We start from the raw sequence: 13,720 nt of genomic DNA, 5'->3' as shown, positions 1-13,720 counted from the left end.
GGGGCGGAGGGGTTGGGTGGGCCCCGCGGGCCCGGAGGAGCCACCTCGGGAGGCCGCCCGGGCCTCCACCTTACCCGCGGTCCCAAACCTCTTTCCCACAGGCGGTGCGCAGCCGGCCGCTGAGGGACAAGCCCGTCCCGCAGCGCGCGCCACCGCGACCACAACTGCTTCCGGGTGAGCGGGTCGTCGACACTGTGGCCCCGCCCCTCCTCCGCCTCCGCCGCCCGCCGCTCGGGCTGCGGCTCCTCCTGGGGGCCGGTTCCCGCTGTCTCAGCCGCGGCGCCGAGGGACATCGGCGTGACTGACTGACCGGCTGCCGGCGCCGGGAGCCGCCGCATCCAGCCCGGTCCGCCTGGCCGGGGACCCAGGACCGAGTCCGCCCCTCGCGCCCCTCGCCTTTCGCCCCGGCGGGCTCCCGGCCGGCGAGCTGCGCTCCGGCCCTTCCCGGGCGGCGTCGCAGCCATAGCCCGCGCCCGGAGACAGGTAAGGGCCGCTCCTCCCGCCGGGCAGGAGGGGAGTGGGGAGCGGGGCCGCCTTCCCGGCCTCTGCAGCCCGGCGAGGTCCGCGCCGCCGCGGACTCCTGCTGGGGGCCGGGCCCCCAGGCGGGCCCCGGGGTCGAGGTCGCCCCCTGCCTGCGGCGTCCTCGGGCTTCACGCCGGGTCTCGAACGCGCAGCCTCGGTCCGCGAGCGGGGACGGCGTTACTCCCATTGTGGGAGAAATGAACTCGGGCCGCTGTCTCTCCGCTTCGAGTGCTCGGGGCTCCTCCTGCTCCCCGGGCGCGGCACTCCCTCGGTTCTGTACCCGACCGGCCACTCCGGGGAACCGTGTCAGGCCGGTGGAGGGCGTAGCGCTTTTGTGGGATTTTTTTTTTCTTCTTCCTTGACCCGAATTGAAGCGCGGGCATAACAGGCGCTTGTTAGGAGTGTCAGGGTTAATGCTTGACTAATGCGAGGTGTTATTCACACCCAGATTGTTAAGCTATATAGCTCCAGCCAGGCCTGCTTCTCGTGCCCGTGGATATCCCGCAGGAAGCTGGAGGACTTAAGGAAACCCGTGTCTTTTTCTTTCTTCGAGGGGACGGAAAAGTGCAAGTGTTTGCTCTACTTTTTCCACCGTGGGAGATACAAATATCAGGCTGCGGAGACCTGGCCAGGGAAATATTGCATCCTAAACTGTAACTCTTTGTAGCGTATTTTCTTTGAGTTTCCATTTAATGACTCAGCATTTCTGTCCTAAAAAGAAAAGCTGCAGCGTAGGTTCATTGATTAAAAGATGTATGTAAGGGTAACAGTGCCCGTTACTTTTTTATGGCATCACAATGGGAAGAGAATGTGGATACAGTAATGGAAACACAGAGATGGAGAGCGGGGTGTGGATGGATCAGTTCTTAATTAGTGTTTAAAATAACATTGTTTCAAGGTTAAAATGTTTATTTGGGGGATGCTTCTGTATGAAGAGGTGCAATTGTTGGAAAAGACAAAGTGTTGCAGGTAAGGGTTAGTTGGCAGGGACTTGACGTTTGCTGTGGTTTGAAGGTCTTGCAGAATTAACCCTGTTTAACAAACATCATGCTCTGTTTAACACATGTAGAGATGATGACCCAGTACTATACTCATGTAGAATAAGAATTTCGGAAAGTGTGATTCATTTAGGAAGTTAGGTCACTCGCTTTGTGAATCATTGATATGGATCTTAAACTTGGAATAGAGGAAAGCTAGAGGTTTGTTACTGCCTGTTTAATTAGATGCTTTTGCTCATAGAAAGTGTTGTATTGATGCTTTGTTAGGTTTGTTGCTGCATATTTATTGTCATGAAGTATGGTAAGGAAATAAAAAGTGAACTTTTGCAGAAGCTTTGGATTTAGAATAGTTTGTTAGTTCCTAAGTGGATTGTTGTGATTTTACCCACTTTCTTCTTCTTTTTTTTTTTTCCAAATGTGGGAAGATAAATGAAGGAAGATAAGTGTCCAGAAACAAAATAAATGTCGGTGAAAAGGAGAGCTACCATCTTTAAGGCAGGAAAAACTTCACTGAAAGAATCTGCGGTACACAGAAGAGTCTTGAGTGAAAGGCCTTACCCATTTGGGGGAATCTGCCCTTAAAAATGTGCAATGAGACTATGCTGAGCTCATATTTAAGTTCTGATAGAGAAGAAAGTGTGTATTGAAGTGGTGATTCATTATTGGAATGAATTCGTTTTAAACTAGAAATAACTTTTTATTGCAGAAATGTAATTTGATCATTTTTGGCTTTTAAAGTGTTGCTAAGCAAAATGACTTTGAATCACAGCGTTCTTAATACTCTTAGCCTTCTTTTCTTTTTCTTCTTTTTGGAAGTCGGCTTATTTTACCTTGCTTTTGATTTATAAGGAACTTTAGTTAGTTATCAGTTATAAAGTAATGGTAAGTTTACCCTGTTGGTCTTGCTTACTAAATTCCTTTAATTGTTTGACTAAATTTCCGCGTCTTATTTCCTTGGATATCCATTCTTATATTCAGAGCGTTCCCTAATGTTGCTTTTGATTTGTGTCCAGCTAATAGTGACTTAAGAGTTTCAGTTTCCAGTGAACAGCTATTCCCTTTTGGAAAATCCCTTGTGGAAACTGCCTGAACTGACAGTCCTGATAGGTAGATATGCAAGAGAACCCTTCTTAGGTCAGGATTTAAGCATCTCCGCAATGAAGGAATAAAGTGATACGGGGAATATATTTGGCAAAGTAGAGTCTTCTTCTCTCAAAACAAAACCAAAAACTGATCTTTACTAGAAATGAGAGAGACGGAGCAGTTTCTTGCAGAGCTGTTTGTGAATTGTTTACCCTGCTCCTAGTTTGAAGAGGAACAGAATTGATGATAATATATTAAAAAAAAAACTCCCTATAGCGTGTTGGGAATGTCTGTGAGGATCATTTTAGAGGAAATACAGTTCTTCTGTCCTCACCATAGAAGTACTTTCCATTGCACCTACAAAGTAGAGACCATTTCATAGCCTTTTCCTTTTAGGTGGTTTAGCTTTCTCTCTGGAGAATCTGAACGGAGAGATGGTCCTTTAACAGGAAAAATGTACCACCTTATCCAGTTTGCAAATAAAGACTTTATGACCATCATTCAAAAGTCAACTTTTAAAACTTCAGAAGGAAGGAATTGAGCAAAATTTACCCTGTGAGTAAAATAACTTTGGCTTTTTCTCTATTCTTTCCTTTAAGGTAATAGATAGGATACCATTAGAAATGATTTTTTTTGTGTTGCACATTGTGCTTTCACCTTAAAAAACTTTTTGGCCTACAATAAATGAAGCCACACTTAAAAGGAATCAAACACTGGGCTAAAAACTGGGTTTATTGTATGCTAATACTTTTTCAGTTATTCTATTATATCTTTATTTTGGTTGGGGAATGGAGAGAGAATTCTGTTTCTTGTAGAAGCTCTGAGATTTGCTCCATATGTATGCTTTTGTTTTGGTCTAGTGGTGGGGAGAGCAGTAGATAAGAGTACGGGTGGTTAAGAAGAGGGAAGGGACTTCCTTGGTGGTGCGGTGCTTAAGAATCTGCCTGCCAATGCAGGGGACATGGGTTCGATCCCTGGTCCGGGAAGATCCCACATGCAGCAGAGCAACTAAGCCCTTGCGCAAACCCAGTGCAGCCATAAATAAATAAATTAATGTTAAAAAAAAAGAAGAAGAGGGAAGAAATGGCATCCATAGAAGGGGAGTGCTCACTTATGGATTCAGTAGATGTTTGTGGGACTTTTAAAAATTGCTAAACATTTAAAAAGAAAATGTTATATGGTGAAAAGGAAGTTGTCTTTCCACAATAAACTTCTAGCCTTCTTCCCCCACCCCCTACGCCGACTACATAATCCAAGCAACCACTCTTAATGGTTTCCTGTGTATCTCTCTCCAAATTTTCTCTTACATATATAATCACCTGTGTTTAGGAGAAATGTCCTATACCTTTTATTCTTACCCTTGATATGTCTTAGAGATCATTGTATATTAGCACATATGTCCAGCTAATTTTTAAAAAGACTGGATGTCCTGCCTAGTGTAGATGAACCATAGCTTGTTCATTTTCCATAATTTATTTTAACATTCCCTATTAACAGACATCTAGGTTGTTTTTAGCTTTCCACTAACACTGCTGTAAGGAACAACTCATATGTAAGTCTTTGCTCTAGTGCATAAGTGTGTATATGGAATTTATTTCTGAAAGTGTGAGTGTAAGTAAGGTTCGGACTTAAATTGTGAAATTTTAAAAATTTATTTCAAGCTTATATTGAGATTTATTTTATAATAGAAGTTACCTTTTTTTCTTAACCTTGTAGGAGAAAAGAGTGCTTAATTACTTTGTATTCTTTATCCTCACAATTTAAAAATATACTGTAAATGTATTTTATAAGGTAATTTTAAACATTTTAGAGTGACAGCTGGGTAATTTTATTTGTACCGGTAAAGGTAAAAGTACTGTACCTTGAAGACTGTGCTATTACAGACAAACTCCTTCATTTATATTTGGTAATACTAGTTAAATGAGTGCCTTTTGTAGTAGCTTGATTGTTTTAGGATTTGATGACCAATATCAATTAAAAACATTGTATATAGTTTTACTTCTTGCCCTGCAGAAGTCTGCTGCCATATTGCTAGTCACATGGGAAATAAATGGCCTACCTTCTCTCTTCCTTTATCATCCGTAGCCTAGTCTATTCCTAATAAAATAAACCTCTGTGGGGTTTGAGATCCAAAAATCCTTTTGCAAACCAAAGTGCTATTGATGGATTAATTTCTCAAGGCAAAAGGTAGGTACAGATTTAATCTTTATTCTTCAAAGTGTTTGTGAGCAGAGTAAGGGAGGTTTACATTTTTAATTTCAATGTTACACAGCTCACTCATGACCGGGAGGAGGTTCAGGAATCTTTGCCCTTTTAAAATGAGAGAGACTAGTGGAAAAAAAAAAGTGCTGAGGGACTAACATATGAGGATGAAGTTGGAACTTGTGAGTGGCAGTTTCCCTGGCTGGTGCCCAGGGTCTATTCTGAGGCCTTGTCAAAGCGCGTCTGACAGAACCCACCACATAACCACAATCTATCCTGGCCCCACTGCAAGTCAGGAAGGCCTGCGGTTTAGGAAAAGTGGCAACAACAGAAGAGGGAGCTTATAAAGGACATTTGCCTTCAGAAGATTAAGGCTAAGTTTTGGGGTGAAAATGTGCTTAGCATGCGTATCCTAGGATCCAGTTTTTTTTGGTCTTCCCTTTTTAGGGAATGAGCATGATTAAGGAAAACTAACGAGGCCAGCATTTTAGAAAAATGTGCACAAAGAAGAGCACAGGATCGTACCAGTATTGATGTCATGTCTGGTTCTGAGAGTGTTTGGCGGGGATCAGTCAAATGTTTTACAACAGGGGAAAAACATTACTGTTACCCACACAGGGAGGCCGTGCCCTGAGTTGAAATAGTAGTCCAATTCAGAGACCTTTACACTTGTCCCTGGGATCAAAAGGACACTGGGAATGATGGGCTGTTTTACAGGATTATTTTGAGTTTATACAGAGAAATCAGCTTCTTCCCAAATTCTCATTCTCTTCTTCCCATAGAACTGTACAGTAGCATGTGTAATATCAGGAAGTTATCTCTTTAAACTCTTGCTTATTACCAGATGCTGTGTCCCAGCATAGCTTCCTTTCTGTACCAGGTGCTTTCTCATGAAAACCTTGGTGTTTCTGTACTTAGTGAATAAAGTACTTGGGTTTGAAGTTCTTTAACTGATCTCACTTCTTAGGCTAGAAAGCTGTTAAAGAGCTTAGTGTGCCAGTCTTTTGATCAAGGTTCATGTCACCATATTTATCCGCAGCCTTGGATTAGAGTGGAGGTTGTTTGAAGAATTTGGCATACAGACTTAATTTATAGATGCAAAGCCTGCAGATAGTTTCCTTTCTTTTGCCTTAGGTTAGGTTGACACTCCAGGAAATTGAGTTTTTCTTACCCTCAGAAATTTGGATTGTTAGCATTTGATGATGATGATGTATTTAGTATTCAGTGTGAGGAGAAAAAATAATCGTAATATTTTTCTCTCTTCTCTATTCCTATTATCTGGTTTATTCCTATTATCTTATTATATCCCTTCCCTTTTTCGGCCTTCCCCTCCTCCTCCTAAAAGAGTGGGATTAGAACAGCGCAGAGGGGAGAGAGCAGAAAAGAGGTTGGGAAAACCTTGGAGTGCAACGGCTTTATCAGGGTGTTTTTATTTTCTCAGAAGTAGATTATTACTTTAAAATCATAGTCATCTTTTTCCAGTGCTTTCAATTTGAACCCTCTATATCTTAGTTTTCTTTCATTATGAACACCAAAATTTTAACTACTTTTGATACAAAATGTCTTTACTGCTTTAGGAAACAAATTTAACTTTTAAGTTGCTTGTTCTGATCACATTGTTATTCTTTCTACATCTCCCACTTTCCTCAATAGAAACATTTTAACAGCTAGGAGCAGTTTTTTGGCTGTCTGATTTCTATCTTAAGTAGAGTATGCTGTGTGCAGAGGATTAGGATGTTAAAATGTTTATTTCTCTGTTAAATGGTTTAATCATTTATGATAACAAACAATATAATTATTGCATTTATTGTAATATTTATTGTATAATTACAATATAATTAGTAAGCATACATGTTGTTTCTATTAAAAAAAAAAGTATTCCAGTTAAGTGATGCATAGATTATAGGACTGAAAATAGGGGGAAAAAAATTCATTGTAGGTTTAGATGAGATGTTTTTCCCCTATCACAGTTATCACTATGTCTAAGTGGATAGTCAAGGAAATGAGAGGGTCGCTGTCCTCCTGTCTTACTACACTCATCTTTTGCTCTCTATCCAAAGTGGTTTTTTAGTTGTGGTAAAATACACATAACATAAAATTTACCATTTTCAGCATTTTAAAGTATACAATTCAGTGGCATTAAGTACATTCACATTGTTGTGCAGCCATCACCACCATCCATCCCCAGAACTTTTTCATCCTCCCAAATGAAAACTCTGTGCCCATTAAACAATAATCCTCATTCCCCCCAGCCTCTGGTAACCACTATTCTACCTTCTGTCCCTATGAATCTGACTACTCTAGGTACCTCATATAAGTGGACTCATGTGGTATTTGTCTTTTAAAAACTAGTTTATTTCCCTTAGCATAATGTCCTCAAGCTTCATCCATGTTGTAGCATGTATGAAAATTTCACTCATTTTTGAGGCTGAATAATATTTCATCATATAGATATAGATATATAGCATATTTTGTTTATCCATTCACCTGTTAATGGACATTTGGGTTGCTTCTACCTTTTGGCTCTTGTGAATAATGCTGCTACGAACACAAGTGTATATCTGTTTGAGTCCCTCCTTTCATTTCTTTTGGGTATATATCCATAAGTGGAATTGCTGGATCATATAGTAATTCTATGTTTAATTTTTTGAAGAATTGCCATACCATTTTCCACAGCAGCTGTGCCATTTTACAGTGGTACAGGGTTGTAATATCTCTGCATCCTTGACACACTTAATTATTCTCTCTCTTTCTTTCTTTCTATCTTTTTTTCTTTTTAAAAATAATAGCCATCCTAATGGGTGTGGGGTGCTATCTCATTGCATTTTGACTTGCATTTCCCTAATGATTAGTGATGTTGAGCATCTTTTCACATGCTTTTTGGCCATTTGTATATCTTCTTTGGAGAAATATCTATCCTTTGCCCATCTTTGAATGGGTTGTTTTTGTTGTTGTTGTTGTTGAGTTTTAGGGGTTCTTTATATATTCTGGTTATTAATCCCTTATCAGATATATGATTTGCAAATATTTTCTCCCATTCCATAGGTTGATTTTTTTTTTACTCTGTTGATAGTGTACTTTGATGCAGAAAAGTTTTTTTTTTTTAATTAATAGCTACTTTATTTATTTATTTATTTATTTTTAGCTGTGTTGGGTCTTCATTTCGTGCGAGGGCTTTCTCTAGTTGCGGCAAGCGGGGGCCACTCTTAATCGCGGTGCGCGGGCCTCTCACTATCGCAGCCCCTCCCGTTGCGGGGCACAGGCTCCAGACGCGCAGGCTCAGCAGTTGTGGCTCATGGGCCCAGTTGCTCCGTGGCATGTGGGATCGTCCCAGACCAGGGCTCGAACCCGTGTCCCCTGCATTAGCAGGCAGATTCTCAACCACTGCGCCACCAGGGAAGCCCCACAAAAGTTTTAATTTTGAAATCCACTTCATCTAACTTTCCTTTTGTTGACTGTGCTTTTGGTGTCCTATCTAAGAAATTATTGCTATATCCGATGTCAGGAAGCTTTTTGTGTATGGACAGTTTAAGCTCTTACATTTATTTCTTTGACCTACTAAGGGTTAATTTTTGTATATGGCATACACTAAGGGTCTAACTTTATTCTTCTCAATATGGATATCCAGTTTTACCAGCACCATTTGTTGAAAAGACTGTCCATTCCCCATTAACTGATCTTGACACCCTTGTTGAAAATCATTTGACAACATGTGCCGGGTTTATTTTAGTGCTATCTATTATATTCTGTGGTCTATATGTCTCTCTTTATGCCAATACCACACTGTTTTGGTTACTGTAGCTTCCTAGTAAATTTTGAAATCAGGAAGTGTGATACCTCCAACTTTGTTCTTCTTTTTCAAGATTGTTTTGGCTATTCGGGGTCCCTTTAGATTCCATAGGAGTTTTAATGTTGGGATGGGTTTTTCTATTTTTGCAAAAACTGTCATTGGGATTTGATAGAGATTGCATTGAATCTGTAGATTTCTTTGGGTATTTGACATTTTAACAATATTAAGTTTTCCAATCCATGAACCTGAGGTGGCTTTCCATTTATTTATGTGTCCTTTAATTTCTTTCAGCAATGTTTTGTAGTTTTCAGTGAACAGATCTTTTGCCTTCTTGGTTAGGTTTATTCCTAGTATTTTGTTCTTTTTTCCTATTGTAAATGGTATTGTTTTCTTAATTTCTTTTTTGGTTTGTTCATTGTTAGTGTATAGAAATGCAACTGATTTTTTTGTGTTGATTTTGTATCCCTACAACTTTGCTGAATTCATTCATCCACAGTTTTAAAAGCAGTTGTATTTGTTTTCTATGTTGTATAACGAAGTACACAAATTTAGCAACTTAAAAAAACACACATTTATTATCCTACAGTTTCTCTGGGGCAGGAGCCTGAGCGAGGTTGAACTGGGTCCTCTGCTTAGGGTCTCATGAGGCTGCAATCAGATGTTGGCTGGGCTGAATTCTCACCTGAAGACTCAACTGGGGGAAAATTTGCTTCTAAGCTCACTTAGATTTTTGGCAGAATTAATTTTCTTGTGGTTTTATGACTGAGGCTTCTTGCTTACTAGAAGTTACTTCATCATCTGGAGGCTATATTCAAGCTCCTAAAGGCTTCTCTCAGCTTTTTAAATCTTTTTTTTTTCTGGGGAGGGGACTGTGTTGCGTCTTCATTGCTGCGCGTGGGCTTTCTCTAGTTGCGGCGAGTGGGGGCTACTCTTTGTTGTGGTGCGCGGGCTTCTCATTGCGGTGGCTTCTCTTGTTGCGAAGCACAGGCTCTAGGCACACAGGCTTCAGTAGTTGCAGCACATGGGCTCAGTAGTTGCGGCATGCAGGCCCTAGAGCACACGGGCTTCAGTAGTTGTGGCGTGCAGGCTCAGTAGTTGTGGCGCACAGGCTTAGTTGCTCCATGGCATGTGGGATCTTCCCAGACCAGGGATCGAACCCGTGTCCCCTGCATTGGCAGGCGGATTCTTAACCACTGTGCCACCAGGGAAGTCCCAGCTGCTCTCAGCTTATAGGGGCAACCTGAAGTTCTTGACCCTCTGGTGTTTCCCAGTCTCACCACTTCATCAGACCATCAAGGAGAGCCCAGAGCAAGTCTGCAGGCTAGACAGCCTTATGTAATATGACATAATCATGGGAATGACATCTCATAACCTTTGTCATATTCTGTTGGTAGAAGCAAGTCATTAGTTCTGCCCACATTCTTGGAGAGGTGTTTACACAAAGATGTGAACAGCAAGAGTTGGGGGTCATGGTGGGGTGACCACCTTAGTATCTGTCTGCCATAGCTGGTTACAAAATAGCACATATTTTATAAACCCATTTTGTGTAAAAAACATATATGTGCACTTAAAGTATCTTCAAATGGTGGAAAACTTGTTTTTTATTGTTATTTTGTGGTATTTCTTCATTGTTTCCTCCTACTTCCTCTCCCTGCAACATTCCAGTTTTGCAATTTTAAATCTGTGTTTTCATTATAACTAAATATGTATTATTTACTACTTAAGCCAAGAATTATATCGTGATTGTTTCCTTTCTTGTTTAACTTTCTTTTTTTCCCTGGGGGTTAAGGCCTTTTTTTTTTTTTTTTTTTTTAGCTTAGTTTTCTATTCACCTTATTTTTCCCAAATGCTCCAACAGATTTTTCTAGTGTCTACTCTTTCAAATTTATTTTGAGCAAAATAATTAGTGGTTTATTTGTGAAATACCTGTAGAGAAATAGAAAACAAAAACACAGCTTCAGGAAGAATAATAAAATGAGCAGCTGCAGTCTTACTACATAGGCCAAGAAATTGAACATTACAGTATCCTAGAAGTTTCCTGTAAATATCTTTAAATGGCACCTTTTCCCCCTCCAGGTAATCATAATCCCATTTTACACGTTAATCACTCTTTTGGGACCATTCCCTGCCTAGCCCTGCAGTCCCATCCCTCCCTCCAAATATGTATTCCTAATCAATACATGATTTAATTTTGAGAAACTGAATAGTTTGACCACCTTTTTGTGTCTGTTAGTCAAGTTAGGCTAACCTACTGTAACAAACAAACCCCCAGGTTTCAGTGGTTTAACACGTTAAAGCTTATTTCTCACTCACATCTCTGCTGTGAGTTGGGAAGCACTGGCAAAGGAGTAGTTGGTTCCACAGAGTCACCCAGGGACTCAAGCCCCTTTCATCTAGTGACTCTGCCATTCCCTGGGGCTCAAAGACTTTCAGTTTCACTGAGCTTCTGCATCTGGCTGGCAGATTCGAGGACAGAGAGGGAGTGTGGTAGATTCCATGGGAAGTTTGATGGGCCTGGACTAATACATACGTCACTTTTGTCCACATTCCATTGGCCCGAATTCAGTCAAATGGCTGTACTTAATGCAAGGAAGGTTGTGAAATGTAGCATAGCTGTGGGCAGAAAAGGGAAATGACCTTGGTGAGCAATAGGCCAGTTTCTACCATAGTATGTATCCCTAAGCAGTGTCTTTTTTTGGACAGTTTTGAAAACCTGAATGGCAAATATAAACCTAGCTATGAACAGAAAGGTCCATATTGCCACTATTAAATGAAGGCTCACAGGAGAAGATAAGCTGAACAGAGTCTTCCTTGAGTCCTTTCTGTTAAGTCCTTGGGAAAGCTTGCTTATGAGTCCTGGGAAACCATAAGACTCATCACAATCAGGGCACCTGGCAGAGCTGAAGTTTTTACAAGGTACTAAATATCTAGAAGAAATATGGTTGGGGAAGTACACTGCTCTTTCTAAGCAGTTCCTGCTCTAGCCGTTAGGAATAGGTAAAAGCAAAATGTGTCCATGGTGTGAAATAAGGCCTCAGCCAATCTAGGCACCTGGGGGTAGGACAGCGGGAACTTCATCAACATGGGGTCAAGACAAAGTAAATTCAGATAAAAACCTGGGCCAGATCAGCTCATATTAAAAAGAAGTCTTAAAGGCTGTGGGGATTTGGGTGGTGACAGCCCTCTACTATGTCTCTTGAATCTCATTGCTTCAATCTGTAGCTTTCTTCCTGGGATGTCTCACCCTCTCTGGGGATCAATCCCCTTTGCCTGTTCTGTGTTCTGTTTGCCTGTTCTAGCATATAGGATTTATTTCCTATATGCTAAATTTCCTCCCTTTTGATTTTCTCTTTTATTAGAGATGTATCTTCTAGTAACTTATTAACAAAGGGTGTAAAAGAGGTAAATTTTTGAGAACTTGCGTGTCTGAAGTGTTTTTAATAATCAAGTATGAGAATAGAACAGTGTGGCTGGGCATAGGTTGTCTGTAATTTTCTTTCAGGAATTTGAAGGCATCACTCTATTGTCTTCTTGTTGCCAGAATTACTTTTGTTTCCAGAAGACTGAAACAATTCTAATTGTTAATCCTTTATATGTGACCTGGTTTTTCCACCCCTGGAAGCTTATAAAATCATCCTTGTCCCCATGTTTGAAATTAACTATAATAATTCACTATGAAATACCTGTGGACTCAGGACTTGTGTTACACATTCTGTAGGCCCTTTGAATCTGGTGACTCATGTCCTGAACTTCTGGCAAGTTATTTTATTAATGATTTCTTTCTCTTTGTTTCTCTGTGTGTGTGTCTCTGTGTGTGTGTGTGTGTGTGTGTGTGTGTGTGTGAGAGAGAGAGAGAGAGAGTGTGTGTGTGTGTGTGTTGGGGGGATGGGGGTAGTGGATGAACAGGTATGGGAGGGTCAGTTTCTCTTTATTTTTATAAAAAGGGGCCACCAACTGTTGGTATTGAGTCTTTTCTGAGCAGAAGTGATGTGTCTAGAGTGGACCTCATTGCCTGTGTCTTTAGGTTGGAGTAGCACTTGGTTTAGCTACTGTCACAGCTGTGCTGTCAGCTCTGCTCTCTAATCATTCCATCATGAACATTGTACTTATATCGCATTGTATCTTGTTGACTTCTTCCTTTTATGAGCCTAATCGGTATCTTGCCTACCATTTCAGGGCATTATTTTGTCTTTCTAAGTAAGACAGGTTTAAGCTACACAAACCTGACCAGTGCAGCTCAAGAGAGGGAAAATACTGTCATCTTCCTTTCTGCTATAAAAGTACCTCATGTCACCACTATTTTTTTTCCCTAGTGGGTGAGCTACATGGTGGAAGGAATCATACAGATCTTCAGGGAAACCCAAAAATTTTCAAGAATTTTGCTGTGATAATAAAAACTTGTAGACTTGAACATTGATGTTTTCCCCAAGACTTTAGAGGACATTAATGGTTGCTTCTTTGTTCTAACTTTGACCTGTTGATTTGAGTCAGAGTTTTAATTTTATTACATTTTTAAGGTTAATATAATGGTGTTCATTCTTTTTAAAATTAGCAATGTGTTTCTCATTTACTTAGAATTTGATTATGTCCATAAGTGTATTGGTTGATGTGAAATCTGTTAGAAAATTATGGTTTTACCAGAGATGACCAACATAAATTTTTATAGTCGTACTTTGCAGTTGGTCTGACAGGCTAAATGAATCTTTCCCCCTTATCAGCTTATTAATATAGTGTCAAAGTTGGTTATTCTTACAAGTTTTCATACTATGAAATAGCCACAGAATTGCAGCTTTTAGCTTAAATCAGTTTTTGGTAAGGTGATTATCAACAGTTTATAAAGCTTAAGAAAAAAGAAAAAAAATTTTTTTTTACATTATTGCCTTTGCCATTTATTATTCATATGTACAAAATTTTACATATTTTCAGTCATACTTTGCATGCCATTTTGTCATCTTTTTATACCTTATAGGCATGATATCAAACTTGTCCCTGTCTTTGCTTGCTTCCCATGAGTTTTCCAATGCCACAGTTTATTGCATCATGTTGACTGGCCTTGACTTAAAGCTGTTGTCAGTTTGGGTCATTTTCAGCTTAGTGTTTTGTTTTACCGTAGATTAAAAAGAAA

At 40.4% G+C, this 13,720-nt stretch overlaps 1 protein-coding gene across 3 annotated transcripts in view; it reads left to right on the top strand.

The window, feature by feature from the left end:
* Positions 1 to 219: 219 nt before the first annotated feature.
* LRRFIP2 (LRR binding FLII interacting protein 2) overlaps positions 220 to 13,720 on the top strand; it is a 122,405-nt gene continuing 108,904 nt past the window's right edge. For all 3 annotated transcript variants that reach the window (XM_068559404.1, XM_068559403.1, XM_068559402.1), the window contains exon 1: positions 220 to 483. The gene's annotated coding sequence lies outside the window, so the exon portion shown is untranslated. The remainder of the gene's footprint in view (positions 484 to 13,720) is intronic.

Source organism: Eschrichtius robustus, chromosome 12 (assembly GCF_028021215.1).
Source record: "Eschrichtius robustus isolate mEscRob2 chromosome 12, mEscRob2.pri, whole genome shotgun sequence".
Classification (NCBI taxonomy): Eukaryota; Metazoa; Chordata; class Mammalia; order Artiodactyla; family Eschrichtiidae; genus Eschrichtius; species Eschrichtius robustus.
Note: the sequence above shows the minus strand (reverse complement) of the source record. Positions and strands in the feature narration are given on the sequence as shown.